The 14,748-nt window shown below is 28.6% G+C and overlaps 1 long non-coding RNA gene across 2 annotated transcripts; it reads left to right on the forward strand.

Annotated features, from left to right (window-relative positions):
* The first annotated feature begins 6,724 nt into the window (after window positions 1-6,724).
* LOC129911173 (uncharacterized) lies at window positions 6,725-9,590 on the forward strand. 2 transcript variants are annotated; one of them, XR_008771607.1, is made up of 4 exons: window positions 6,725-6,813; window positions 6,909-7,022; window positions 8,102-8,239; window positions 9,491-9,590. It is a non-coding gene; the product is annotated as an uncharacterized LOC129911173 (long non-coding RNA). The 2 variants fall into 2 exon arrangements; XR_008771606.1 differs by lacking the exon at window positions 9,491-9,590 and having other exon boundaries at window positions 8,102-8,479.
* Window positions 9,591-14,748: the final 5,158 nt, after the last annotated feature.

Here is a 14,748-nt window from a genome sequence, read left to right on the forward strand (position 1 = left end):
AATAATTTTAAAAATAGTTTATAAAAAGGAAAAAAAATATCGCAAAAATATGATTTTTGCCATTTTTGACAAATTTTGAAACACATGTGCCACCGAAGTCCTTAATCAATTTGAGCCAATTTTTTTTTCTGCTTAATATTTAGCTCACATGAGAGTTTTTTAAAGCTATAATGTTCAAAAAATAATATGTTAGGGTGGTAAATTTTTTTTTGTAAAAATACCATTTTTTAAAAATTTTTTCATACTTCAGAGCCGATGCGCGACCGGAAGATATGAACTGATTTTGATTATTTTTTAAACCCTTATTAGTCATCACCATTCGCAACTTTTCCGCGCTATTACGATTTGAAATTCGAAAAAAAGTGTTTTTCGGCCCACTCTATTAAACATCAAAAGAATTTAATTGAAAATTAGTTTTTGAGACTTTTACGTTCTGCATTTCACTTTTTGAGCATTCACTTGCTTTGCCGATAGTGAAATTAGGAGTTCTACATTTTTTCGCTCATTTCGATTTTCTGATCGAATTCAATTCGCTTTGTTTCTGCTTGTGAACTTGGTATCTTTTTCAATGAATCTCCAATTTTTGGACAAAATATTACATTGGTTTACAAGGGTTTTGTTGCCGAAACAAAAATATACTTTTCTGAAGGTTTTTGGTGTGCTGAACTCGAATCGGAAGTCAGAAACAACTAATCAGCTCTCGTTTTTGAGATATTACCGTTAGAAAATGCAAAAATACGTTTTTTTTAATTCTTCGGACATTATTCTTTTGTATAAAGAAAATTGTTTGTTTTAGTAACGGTTTCTATATATATATGTTTTCCATCTACACTCAAAAAATTTTCCTGGTAGGCAAAATCTGGTAGAAAATACCAGGCAAAAAACTGGTACAATAGTCCAGATTTCGTGGTAAATAGCTCCAGATTTCCTGGTAAAAATCAAAAAACCAGAAATCTGGTAGAATCTACCAAGAACCAGGAGAAATTTTTTTTAACCAGATTTCCTGGTAGAAAAAAACCAGGAAAAAACATGGTAAAATACTCCAGATTTCGTGGTAAATAGCTCCAGATTTCCTGGTAAAATGAAATCTGGTTTTATTTACCAGAAATCTGGTTTCCTGGTACCTTTTTTGACAGATAATTTCCTGGTAAATGCTACCAGCGTCCTGGTAGAATGTATTTTTTTTCCTGGTAAACTGAAGATTATCTGGAATCTGGTAAATAGAACCAGGAAATTTATTTTCTGGTATATTTTTTCCCGGTAGATAAAACCAGTCTTCTGGTACATATTACCAGAAATACTGGGAGATCAAAAATTATCTTTTTTCTGGTAAATAAAACCAGGATTTTTTTTTTCTGGTCTATTTTTTTCCTGGTAGATAAAACCAGTCTTCTGGAACATATTACCAGAAATACTGGGAGATCAAAAATTATCTTTTTTCTGGTAAATAAAACCAGGATTTTTTTTTCTGGTCTATTTTTTTCCTGGTAGATAAAACCAGTCTTCTGGAACATATTACCAGAAATACTGGGAGATCAAAAATTATCTTTTTTCTGGTAAATAAAACCAGGAAATTTTTTTTCTGGTATATTTTTTCCTGATATATAAAACCAGACTTCTGGAACATATTACCAGAAACACTGGGAGATCAAAAATTATTTTTTTTTTCTGGTAAATAAAACCAGGAATTTTTTTTTTTTTTGTATATTTTTGCCTGGTAGATAAAACCAGTCTTCTGGAACATATTATCAGAAACACTGGGGGATCAAAAATTATCTTTTTTCTGGTAAATAAAACCAGGAATTTTTTTGTCTGGCATATTTTTTCCTGGTAGATAAAACCAGTCTTCTGGTACTTAGTAGCAGAAATTCTGGGAGTAAAAAAATTATTTTTTTCTGGTAAATAAAACCAGGAATTTTTTTGTCTGGTATATTTTTTCCTGGTAGATAAAACCAGTCTTCTGGTACTTAGTACCAGAAATTCTGGGAGTAAAAAAAATTATTTTTTTCTGGTAAATAAAACCAGGAATTTTTTTGTCTGGTATATTTTTTCCTGGTAGATAAAACCAGTCTTCTGGTACTTAGTAGCAGAAATTCTGGGAGTAAAAAAATTATTATTTTCTGGTAAATAAAACCAGGAATTTTTTTGTCTGGTATATTTTTTCCTGGTAGATAAAACCAGTCTTCTGGTACTTAGTAGCAGAAATTCTGGGAGTAAAAAAATTATTATTTTCTGGTAAATAAAACCAGGAATTTTTTTGTCTGGTATATTTTTTCCTGGTAGATAAAACCAGTCTTCTGGTACTTAGTACCAGAAATTCTGGGAGTAAAAAAATTATTTTTTTCTGGTAAATAAAACCAGGAATTTTCTTGTCTCGTATATTTTTCCTGGTAGATAAAACCAGTCTTCTGGTACTTAGTACCAGAAATTCTGAGAGTAAAAAAATAATTATTTTTTGGTAAATAAAACCAGGAATGGGCTAGTATATATTTTGCTCTTAGATAAAATCCAGACTTCTGAAACATTTCACGAGCAAATTTTAGTAAAGAAAAAAAAAAAATATGCCTGGTACACCTATCAAGCCCTTCCTGTCAAATTATCGTAAACTACATTTCGTTTTTGAGAAAAATCCTTATTTTTTTTCATTATTTCATAAGGCGCTAACCATATGTAATTTGGCGGGAAGAGCTTAATATTCTACCAGAATTCAGCTACATTTTGGGTACAAAAAATTTCCCGGTGTATTCTACCAGAATTCTGGTACATTTTTACCAGGAAAAAAAAACCTGGTATATTCTGGTATATAGTACCAGAAAATCTGGTACATAGTTCCATACGCAAGTTTATCTGCTTACTAATAGAAAAAAAAATTATTTTACCCGCCAAAACTATTAAGAGTCAACACCATCTTAATATTATGATTAAGAAATCAAATTTTACGAATTCCTAAGGCGCAGCATAATAAATAAATAATACAGTCATCGTACATAAAGAGATTGATAGACACAAACAAAAAAACACCTTTCGTTTGTTTGTTGGTAGTATTCATCATTCCCGCCGTAAATAGGTACCTACATCCAATAACGGCACATGCATATGCATGTCTATACATGCACGAGTAATGAAATTGTGGATCCAGAGATGTTGAATGTGCTCTATGCAAGCACGAGTAATGAAATTGTTGAAACAGAGATGTAAAATGTAACATTTTTATTGGTAGTTTTTTTTCAGGTTTTATAAAATAAATGAAAAAGTTTGCTTATTCATCTCCAAAGGTAATTATTTCTGTATAGCTTAAGGTATTTCATTGCTAAATTTGTTTGCCACACAAATTTCGTTGATATTATGCGAGTTACTATTTTTCTTTGTGTTTTTATTTATCAATGAAACCCTTACAAAATTCAGATATATATAAAAAAAAGGCAAATCTTGTTTTGGTTTTTTTTTTTCGATTTTGTTTTTTTTTTTCGAATTGTTGATCGAATTTCCAACTCGAATTAACCATGCAAACTTTCATGAAAATTGCATATTTTTGTATGAAAACGAAAACTAATTAGGTGTCATTCAAATCATTGCAAAAAAGCGTTTTTAAATTTAACTTTCTTGCATAAAACACAAAAACAGATATCTTGACTAACATTACATGATTATCATTACATGATAAGGCGCAAATATTATAATAAGCAAAAGCCTCATCAAAAAAACCTCAAATTGTTCAGACAACCTGAAACGAAAAACTTTTTTGAGGCTATCTCAAAAACCTGACTCGATGGGCTCAAATGAACTTCGGATTCAGTTTCAGCGAACCGGAAAATATATATTTAATACTATCACACCCCTAGATCAAAAAATTTTTTGTCAAAATGACATTTTTTGAGGTTATCTCAAAAACCTGACTCGATGGGTTAAAATGAACTTCGGATTCAGTTTCAGCGACCCGAAAAACATATATTTTATACTATCACACCCCTAGATCAGAAAATTTTTTGTCACAATGACATTTTTTGAGGTTATCTCAAAAACCTGACTCGATGGGTTAAAATGAACTTCGAAATCAGTTTCAGCGACCCGAAAAACATATATTTAATACTATCACACCCCTAGATCAAAAAATTTTTTGTCAAAATGACATTTTTTGAGGTTATCTCAAAAACCTGACTCGATGGGTTAAAAGAACTTCGGATTCAGTTTCAGCGACCGAAAAACTTTTATTAATACTAATATGCCTAGTATATTTGAGCCTTTAAGTAATTTGTTTGTCGTGGTGAAAGAAAAACTAGTGCATAGAAGGGTTAAAATACAATATTTTAACCATTCTACTCTTTTATGTAAACATAAGTTTTTCAACATTTAACTAAATCAAAAATAAATCTATTCCCAAAATTGCACCTAAAATATTTTTTTTAAATGGATCGATAGCTGGTTTTAGAAATCAGTTCCTCAACTAACAACCCTGTTTAAATGCTTTTTTTCTTTTATAATACAACGAAAATTTCGCAGACAGTGTACATATTCGCTGAGCATCTTGAAATAAAGAAGTTGATTAGGGTGCGCATTAAAATCGAACTTTCACAAATCGCTGGCTGAGAATTATATAGGGTTGTATGTTTGCAGCAGTTTCTATATAATATACAACCTTATAATTCTCAGCCATCGAATGTGATGTTTCAATATGGGTATTCTCTAATTGATGCAAATGGTCTTGTATCGTTTCAAAAGTATAACATTTTCTTATACAATAAAACAACCAAATAAACAGACTAAAAATTCTTTACACTTTTGCACTTCTGCTATACCCTAACCCTACTGCAATAGAAAAATACAATGTTGTAAAATTTGTCTGTTGTAGTTGTAATAGAAAAATAAAATTTAGAAATTTTAATTAATTGTGTTCTTTTAACTTATAAAAAATGGTAAACTTATAAATACCGTCGCTGTGGCAATTTAAACCTTACGGATCTTCTAAAATGCACATGCGATAACTAGATTTTAATTAATTCCAAAGCAAACAATATAGAGATAAGCACACCCTAATGACTACACAAAGTGTCAGTCGTCATCGTAAAAAAAATAAGGAGATTCGTAGACACAAACAAAAAACCAGGTCTGGCTGGTTTGCTGGTAGTATTCATCATTCCCGCCATTATACATACTATAAAATATCCATCCAATAACGGAACATGAATATGCATGTCTACCTCTGCTTCTACACGAAAACGTAGATGCAAAAGATACACATGAGAACAAATGAGAGAGAAAGATCGATTTCTCCTTTTCTCTTATCGCGTCTACGTTTTCGTATAGAAGCAGACATAGACATGCATATTCATGTCCCGTTATTGGATGGATATTTTATAACAAGGGTAAAGAAATTGTTGGTTCAGGGATGTTATATGTAACTTTTTTACTGGTATGTTTTTTAGGTTTTATAAAATTAATAAAAGAGTTTGCTGGACTCGTCTCAAAATGTAATTATTCCTGTATTGCATAACATATTTCATTGCTAAATTTGTTTGCCGCACAAATTTAGATGATATTATGTGAGTTACCTACTATTTTTCTTCATATTTTTATTTATCAAGGACACTCATACAAAATTGACAAAATTATTTGCCATATAAGCATAAGTAAAATTGACTTCACATTACGATGTATTAAAAGTCAAACCTTTAACGCACTAATTGATAGTTGATCGCTTTTCCAACCCGAAGTAATAAAAAAATGACAACTAATTGGGTGTCACTTTAAATTTCGAAAAAAAGCGTTTTTAAATTTAACTATGAAAACAAATGAAGGTTTTTTAACTATTAAATTATATGATTCCACCCCAGTTTTCATTGATGTTAAGGCCAAAACATAATAAGCATAAGCAAACATAAGCTAATTTCAAGCACATCACAAATTTTCACTTATGTTTGCAAAAATAAGGCGCATATCCATAATCTGCTTACCTGATTCGTGGATATTTGAGCAAACCTGTCAGATATTGATTAAACTTATCGGAGCTTTGAATTTTATTTTTGGGTACCGTTTACTATCAATTTTTTTTACCATCAAAAACGAAATTTATTAAATTTTCTAATTTTCAGTTAAAACATACTCGGTAAGTTGTATTACTTTCTCAATTTTCTTTTTTTATTTTTCGTTCTGTCAAATATTTATTCTCTGAACATAAAAATTTAACCGGCTCCCAAAGCAGAGTAAATTTTTGATAACTGAAAATGTATCTTTTTATTTTAACAGTGTCGTAAAAGCATTCTAAGCTAAATAAATTAACCCAATTCTCACAAGCCTAAATATCAAATACATATTTCAATATTTTTTATAAATTTTGTTTGTGAAAAGTCCATAAAAATATTCCAATAAAAAAAAAACAAACAAAAATCTTCATAATATTATGTACCTACTAAATCTTTTACGCATCTCTGTTTTCTGTCCAATGTGCAGAGAGCTTTTACAATATAACAACCCTGCCCTGCCCATTGAACAATGTGCTTGGTATTGGAAGAAAGAAAATTGAAACTCGTGTGTTAGTTCTGTGCAAACATCGAGGAAAGCAACACGCGTTTTTTATTTGCGGTAATTTATTCGTGGTTTTCCAATAAATTTGTTGGGAAAAATTTATTTAATTATTCAGCGTAAGTAAAATTAATGAAAATATTACAATATAAGGTACTTTATAAAAACAAAGTAATATTGTAATATTTTCTTCGTGTAGAATTGTTTTTTTTTTTATCAACCCCCATTTTGAAACTCACAAGAAGGCACGCGCTTTTCATTTCATCTTCTTCGTTTGGCGTCTGCATTCACCAGGTTAGTACATTTCTACAGAATATTTTTTTTTCAATACCCATTTTAAAACATTTATAACTATTTTCATATTTTAATTATCTTCAACAATGAACAAGCTACAAATCTAATTGTGTGAAAACCAAGATAATATTCTACTTTGTCGGGCGTTTACCAGCAATAACTGCTACATATACATAAATTTACATCAGCAAGACCAGGCATAATTAAAAGTAAGTAATACACTTTTATTAGATTTTTTTTCTTATATGGTTTTAAATTAAATCAATCTGACTTCGTGTAGATTTTAATTTTCGTTCAGTTTGAAATATATGTATGCATAATCAAACTAATATTAATTCACGTTCGCAATATTAATCTAAATATAAAAAAAAAAACTCAAATAATATCTGTTGGCAACATAAAAAAAAAGAGCGCGTTTTTTTTTTTGCAAAGCCTAACGTAATTTTGCATTAAACTTGTTGGTAATATGTATGTATCTACAAATTGTTTATTTCCATCCGCATTTTTAATTCTAAAGTAATATTTTCCAATTGCAAACATTGCACGCGTTTTATTATGTAGATCATGTTGGTACATACATACATGCCTACGGAATTGTTTTTTTTTTCAACCCCCATTTTGAAACTTACATTTTTATTTTGCCCAACTCCAAAGAGGCACATGATTTTCGTCTACTTCATCGGGCGTCTGGATTAACCAGGTTGGTACACATCTACAGAATATTTTTTTCAATTCCCATTTTGAAACATATTTGTTTAATTATCTACAACAGTGGCGAGCACGTTCCAATTGCAAATAAAAAAAAACGCGGGCATTTGCATTAACCACGTTGGTACATATGTGTGTACATCATTGAATTTTATCTCCAATCCCAATTTTAAATTAACATTTTCATATTACCTACCTAATTGCAAAAAAAAAGATGCGCTTTTCTTATGGAGCGTGCTTGTCAACAAAATGTCACTGTTTTAGATGATTAAATATTAGTTTTATTTCTCCACCCCAAGTCATTCCAAGATAATTAAATCATCTTAAAACAAAAACCTGCTGGTGATTTAGACCAGACACGTTCAACAGGGAGCTACATCCATTTTGTTAGAATTTCGTTGTTGTATCGTTTAACAGCAAAATTCTAAACGTAATATTTCATTTGTATAGCTTATTTTATTTTCATTAATCTTGAGATGAGCAATCAAATTAACTTTCATCTCTCATTTGTAAAGCTTATTTTATATTAATTAAGTTTGAGATGGAAAACAAAACTAATATAAATTCTCCCACCCAACAGATTCCAAGAAAATTACAAAAATCGGCTTAACATTTGGAAAACTACAAATTTAAACAATCATCGGCTAGACATCTGAAAACCAGCTTCTACAATCATCAGCCAAACCAAACTAATTTATATTTTAAGCAGATAAAAACTGTAAGTAACACCTTTTTGATAGATACGAAAATAAACTTTATATTACTAGATCTAGCCAAAATTTAATTTTATGAAAATAATCCTTTTATTCGAAATTCTTTCTGGTATCGTTTTAAAGTAAAATTTAAAGTGATAGATCTGTATAGCTTATTTTAATTTTAAAAGATACAGGTAATCAAACTAACATTAATTCTTCTACCTAAAAGATTCCAAAATATTTAAATCATTTGAAAAAAAAACACCAACTACAACAATCATTAGCCACATCAGGCTTAATAATTTCCAACAGATGAAGGCACGAAGAAACATCCGTTTGTTAGAATTTTGTTTTTGTATCGTTTAAAAGCAAAATTCTAAACATTAACTTTGACTTTGAATAAGTAACTTTTCATTTTGGTAATGAAACTGAGCTACTTGAGCAAAACTTGTTGCACATAACACATTCTTGTCGATTTAACCTTAATTAATTAAAAAAAAATTATTTAAAAGCATAAAGTTGAGCTTAACTTCTTGTTGAATTCGGTCTTGATTAATTTAAAATTCATTTTGCTAAAGTAGCTTTCTTTTTTCGATTTGTACATTTTAAATACTTAAAATTCAAAGTGATAGATCTGTCTTTGTATAGCTTTTTTGATTTTCATTAATTTTGAGATGGAAAATCAAACTTAAATTAAATCTCCTACCCAGCAGATTCTAAGAAAATTACAAAAATTTAACAATCATCGGTTAGACATCTGAAAAACTACCAGCTACTACAATCATCAGCCAGAAAAACAAATTATTTTTAAAACAGATAAAAATAGTAAGTAACACCCTTCTAAAAGATACGAAAATAAACTTCGTACTACTCGAACTAGCCAAAACTGATTTAATAAAAAGAAGTAGCATCCGCTTGTTAGAATTTTGTTTTTAAAGCAAAATTCTAAACATTAACTTTGACTTAAAATAGTTAACTTTTTATTTTGATAATGAAACTGATTGCTACTTGAGCAAAACTTGTAACACATAACACATTAATCTTAATTTTAATAAAAAATAATCATTTAAAAGCATATAGTTGAGCCTAACTTTTAACATTCCTTTTGGATTCGCTCTTAATTAATAAAAAAATCTTTTCTATTATCTAAAGTTTTGCTAAAGTATCGTTTAACATCAAAATTCTAAAGTAAGATCTAATATGTATAGCATTTTTTAATTTTCAATAATTTTGAGCTAAAAAATTAAGCTAACATTTATTCCCCTAATCAACAGGTTCCAAGAAATAGTAAAATTTTGACAATCATCGGCTACATCTGAAAACCTACCAGCTAATACAATCATCAGCCAGACCAAACTTTATTATATTTTAAACAGATGAAAATAGTGAGTAACACCTTTTTAAAACATATACTAAAATAAACTATATATTACAAGAACTAGCCAAAACTTAAATTTATAAAAAAGAGTAACATCCGTTTGTTAGAATTTCGTTTTTGTAATGTTTAAAAACAAAATTCTAAACATTAACTTTGACTAAGAATAAGTAACTTTTTATTTTGTTAATGAAACTGAATGCTTCTTGAGCAAAACTTGTTGCACATAACACATTCTTGTCGACTTAATCTTAATTAACTAAAAAATTATCGTTTTAAAGCATATAGTTAAGCTTAACTTCTAACATTCTTGTTGGATTCGGTCTTGATTAATTAAAAATTCATTTCTGTCTATCTAAAGTTTTGCTAAAGTAGCTTTCTTTTTCGATTTTGTACATTTCAAATACTCAATATACATTTTTGATAACAAAACAAAATTCAAATGCACCAATTAACACCAGATCTCAAAAAAAAGATTACTAGAACTAGCCAAAACTTAAATTTATAACAAGAAATAGTATCCTTTTATTTGAAATTCGTTCTGGTATCGTTTTAAAGCAACATTCTAAACTTTATTCTTGACTTGGAATAAGTAACTTTTTATTTTGTTAATGAAACTGAATGCTACTTGAGCAAAACTTGTTGCACATAACACATTCTTGTCGACTTAATATTAATTAACTAAAAAATTATCGTTTTAAAGCATATAGTTAAGCTTAACTTCTAACATTCTTGTTGGATTCGGTCTTAATTAACTAAAAAATCATTTCAGTCTATCTAGAGTTTTGCTAAAGTAGCTTTCTTTTTCGATTTTGTACATTTCAAAAACTCAATATAGGTACATTTTTGATAACAAAACAAAATTCAAATGCACCAATTAACACTAGAGTTCAAAACAAGATTACTAGAACTAGCCAAAACTTAAATTTATAACAAGAAATAGTATCCTTTTATTTGAAATTCGTTCTGGTATCGTTTTAAAGCAACATTCTAAACTTTATTCTTGACTTGGAATAAGTAACTTTTTATTTTGTTAATGAAACTGAATGCTACTTGAGCAAAACTTGTTGCACATAACACATTCTTGTCGACTTAACCTTAATTAATTAAAAAATAATCATTTAAAAGCATAAAGTTGAGCTTAACTTCTTGTTGGATTCGGTCTTGATTAATTAAAAAATCATTTTTATCTATCTAAAGTTTTGCAAAATTCTAAACATAAGGTCTTATTTGTATAGCATATTTTAATTTTCATTAGTTTTGAGCTGCAAAATTAAGCTAACATTTATTCCCCTAATCAACAGGTTCCAAGAAAATAATAAGATTTTGACAATCATCGGCTAGACATCTGAACACTACCAGCTACTACAATCATCGCAACATCTCATACTACCAGCTATACTACAATCATCAGCCAGACCAGACTATATTATATTACAGATAGAAATAGTAAGTAACACCTTTTTAAAAGTTACGAAAATAATCTTTATATAAAGTATATTACTAGAAAGTATATTACTAGAACTAGCCAAAACTTAAATTCATAAAAAAAAGTAACATCCGTTTGGTAGAATTTCGTTTTTGTATCGTATAAAAACAAAATTCTAAACGTTAACTTTGACTTAGAATAAGTAATTTTTTATTTTGTTAATGAAACTGAATGCTACTTGAGCAAAACTTGTAACACATAACACATTCTTGGTGACTTCATCTTAATTAGCTTAAAAATTATACTTTTAAAGCATATAGTTGAGCTTAACTTCTAACATACTTGTTGGATTCGGTCTTGATTAATTAAAAAATCATTTAAGTCTATCTAAAATTTTGCTAAAGTAGTTTTCTTTTTCGATTTTGTACATTTCAAATACTCAAGGTGCACCAATTAACACCAGATCCTATAAAAGATTACTATAACTAGTCAAAATTTAATTTCACAAATGGAAGAAGAATCCTTTTATTAGAATTTCGTTTCTGTATCGTTTTAAAGCAAAATTTTAAATATTAACTTTTAACTTTGGTAATGTAACTGAGTGCTCCTTGAGCAAAACTTATAACATACCTATAACACATTCTTGTTAACTTAATCAAAAATAATTAAAAAATAATCTTTTAAAAGCATATAGTTGGGCTTAACTTCTAACATTCTTGTTGGCTTCGGTCTAAATTAATTAAAAAATCTTTTCTGTGTATGTAAAGCTTTGCTAAAGTAGCTTCCTTTTTTATACTCACTTACTTAGTATATTTTATAAAAGGAAGAACCATCCATTGATTGATTCTTCTATCGTTTTAAAGCAAAATTCAAAGTTATAGGTCTGACTTTGTATAGCTTATTTTAATTTAAATTAATTTTGAGATGAAAAATTAAATTAACACTTATTTTCCTTCCCAACAGATTCCAAGAAAACAACAAAATTTTGAAATAAAACCGGCCAGCTACAACAATCATCGGTTAGACATCTGAAAACCTACCAGCTACTTCAATCATCAGCCAGACCAAACTAAATTATATTTTAAACAGACAAGAAAAGTAAGTAACACCTTTTTAATAGAAAAAAAAATAAACTTTATACTAGTAAAACCAACCAAAACTTAATTTTATAAAAAGAAGTTGCATTCTTTTTAACGAAAATAAACTTCATACTACTAGAATCAGCCAAAACTTAATTTTATAAAAAGAAGTAGCATCCTTTTATTAGAAATTAGATCTTGTATATTTTTAGAGCTTATTTTAATTTTTTAAACATACAGATAGATACTACTTGATCAAAACTTGTAACATAAAATACATTCTTTTTGGCTGTGGTCTAAATTAATTAAAAAATAATTTCTTATAAAATCCTGCTATAAGATAACTTACACCAGCTTTTACGAAATCTAGTTAAAGATAACCAACAACAACAACTATTACGAACTCTCTTTTTAGATTATACAAGAAATGGATTGTTTTATCTGTAATCAACGATTTGATACTTTGAAAAGTATATCGACTCACTTCAAAGTGGTTCACCGATTAGATGGAGTAGGTGTTTACCGGTGTACTTTTAATAACTGTACGTCATTTACTTCCACTTTTTCAAATTTTTCGCGTCACTGTAAAACACACGTTAAGGATGGATTGACACTATTTTCCTCATCCTCGAATATTGTTAAGAGTAATTATAATAAACTTTAGCCATATATTACATACGGAGCCCTTATCGCCAAATTATTTTCTTTTTTTAATTTTTTTTGCAGCAATGTTATTATTTTTCCACTTACGATTACATGGTGAAGGTGATGGCATTAAGGCCCAGATATAAATAAAATATTCTTATTTTTTTATTATTGTAAATTATTTAATTTAATCTAAAATTATATTCATATTTTATATTTTTGTATTTTGTTCAAATGTTTAATTTAATCTAAAATTATAAATAACACTGTAAGAAATAATTAATTTTTCTATTTGCTTAAAATTTTATTTTCTTTTTTTTTTCAAATATTAAAGGAAATATGTAAGCAGTTAACAAGGTTGTTTATTCTAGGTCTTTTGAGCTTCGTCCTTTGCCTTTGAGGGATCATCTTCTAATTCTTGAGCTGTGTCTTTATGATTGAATGAACCAAGCACACAAATTGAATGCTTGATTTACTTCATTGAAATTTGAAGCTGTCTTTTACAATTTCTGTTTATGTTTCAGTTAACATCTTGAGGACCTTTTAAACAGAAAAGGAAAACAAAAAAAATCTATCTAAAAAAAAAAAAACAATTTAACTGGTCATAATTTTGATTAAAACATTATTATTAGCTACTTTGAAAAATTATTATTCTTTTCATAAATTTGACAATTTTTCATTTCATGCAGCATAAAACATAAATCAAAATGACCTATTTTCTAATAACAAAATTCTCAATTCTTTAACAGATACTATGATTGCGATGGTGTTCATGCACTTGCACTATCTACTGCCACCAACTGCACATGATAACAATGAGCGCTACACCGTGAAAGATAGTCAAGAAGCGTCGATAAGATTGTTTGCGCTCCCTCAAGATTACAAGGAATATCAAAATGCTATAGCTGCAAACAGTTCAAATTCACAGCCACCGGTAATATCAATTATTGGTTCATTGACGAAAATCGAAGAAGTTCACGTAGATTTCGACAACACACATTTTAAGATGTTAACTATTGAACGTGCCATTGATATTTGCCTGAAAACATTTTTCACCTTTAACATGGCGTATCCGAAGCCATGTGAAAACTTTTGGCAATTCATAGATATTTATTTCTACCAAATCGAAAAATCAGCCACAAATGCCAAAGCACGCAGCCTTTTGCGATTCCTCAACTCAACTGAATGTCAAAATTCGTAAGATGTCAGAGTGAGATAACTTTTATTATTCTATAACTTCTATTATTTTGTAAATATTGTATCTAAGCTAACATATTTTATGTTATTTAATTTAAGCTAACTATTTAACTTATTTAATTTAAGTTAACTATCTTATGTTATTTAGTTTAAGTTATCTTTTTTATGTTATTTAATTTATTTGAATAAAATAAGTTATTGTTTATTTAAATTATAAAAAGGCTTATGTTTTCTTTAATTTTATGGATTGGTTTTTGGATTTTTAGATTGCGATTTTATGGACATTTTTGTAATAGTTTTTTCAGAGTTTCTTGAATCAAATGGTAAGCAAAACAGAAAAATTCTAAATAAATAACCATTCTCCCCCTAGGAAGTACCAAAGTTTTGGTGGATTTTACCAAGAAAATATTCCTGGTATATTCTACCAAAGTTCTGGTCGATTCTACCAGGAAAAAAATAATTTCCTGGTATATGCTACCAGAATTTTGGTAAACTTTTACCAGGAAAAAAAAATATTCCTGGTATATTCTACCAGAATTCTGGCACATTTTTACCAGGAAAAAAAAAATATTCCTGGTATATTCTACCAGAATTCTGGTAAAATTTTACCAGGAAAAAAAATATTCCTGGTATATTCTACCAGAACTCTGGCACATTTTTACCAGGAAAAAAAATATTCCTGGTATATTCTACCAGAATTCTGGTAAAATTTTACCAGGAAAAAAAATATTCCTGGTATATTCTACCAGAATTCTGGTAAAATTTTACCAGGAAAAAAAATATTCCTGATATATTCTACCAGAATTC

Source organism: Episyrphus balteatus, chromosome 2 (genome assembly GCF_945859705.1).
Source record: "Episyrphus balteatus chromosome 2, idEpiBalt1.1, whole genome shotgun sequence".
Lineage (NCBI taxonomy): Eukaryota > Metazoa > Arthropoda > Insecta > Diptera > Syrphidae > Episyrphus > Episyrphus balteatus.